Below are 1,255 nucleotides of genomic sequence, written 5' to 3'. Positions count from 1 at the left end.
CCAAGCCCTGGGAGTTGCTGCAGAGATAGTCTGGCATCAGGAGTAGGAGATAAAGCTTTCGTAAGAGGATGGATCTACCTTGAAAAGTGGGGGCATGGTCTGAGAACCACTGAGCTGGCTGGATCACTGATGCTTTCTTCAGCAAACCCAAGGGCTAACTAGAATTTAACAGGTCAATAAGACCAATATTTTATGAGTTGTGCAGGGCTTCCTAAGATACCAAACATTATGCCACGTTACACACACTTTGGATTATGCCATGTTTTACACACACACACACACACACACACACACACACACACACACACACTTTGGATTATGCCATGTTTTACTTACACACACACACTTTGGAAGTGCAACTGTTTTAGCTTTTCAAAACTTAACCACCAAGGTACAACACGGGATTTCCAAAAATGCAGCAGTGAATCCCACGGAGCTATCAGTGACGTAAATGACACCAAGTGGTTAAAACCAAACATGGAGAATCCAGACAGACCCTTTCCCTCCTCATCTGGGTAAAGGTAGCAGCTACTAAGCAAAAGTCATTGTTAGCCTGGGGTGATGAGCAGAAGTGGAAAGAAACATCCAGAAGGTGGCTCCCCTGAACCAGAAAACCATGAACCTTGCTGCTTGTGTTGACTGGAGCTAAATGGAAGAAAGGCAGACAGCTGGAAATGATTTTTAACCACTGCTCACTGGTTCTGGAGCCCAATCAAACTCCCCTTAAAGTGAATGGAATGTTCCTCAGTGGGAATTGGATCAAGTCCTAATAGTGGGATTTTCAAAGTGCCTACACATATTAGGTGCCTAAATCCTACTGAAAGCAATGGGAGTTAGGCACTTCTGCAAAAATCCCACGTATAAGTCTACTTCAGCTCCAGGATCAGAGCCTTCTATTTGGTCCCCTGTTGGGTCTAATTTCTAATTTCATTGTATGGGTCTGATTTCTTTCATGAGCCCCACAATCCCTACCTGCAGGATTCATTTTTAATACAGAGCAGCACACATTTAGGTCTGCTTTCCACAACCCTCTGACTGTAGTGTAGATAGCAGTTGGAGTTAAAAGACATGGCGGTGAAAAGAAAAAGTGAATGGTTGCTGAGAAAAAGGAGCTATGCACTTTGAAGTTGCAAACACTAAGCGCAAAAGTGATTAGTTTCACACCCTTATGCCACTGGGGTGGCTGTTTATTTGGCATGACACACCTGCTCATGAGTTACTTCAGCAAAACCAGAGGGGATTTAGCAAAGAGAGT

The sequence above is a fragment of the Pelodiscus sinensis genome, chromosome 25, assembly GCF_049634645.1.
Source record: "Pelodiscus sinensis isolate JC-2024 chromosome 25, ASM4963464v1, whole genome shotgun sequence".
NCBI lineage: Eukaryota > Metazoa > Chordata > Testudines > Trionychidae > Pelodiscus > Pelodiscus sinensis.
The sequence above is the reverse complement of the archived record's forward strand: the minus strand, read 5'-3'. Positions refer to the sequence as shown.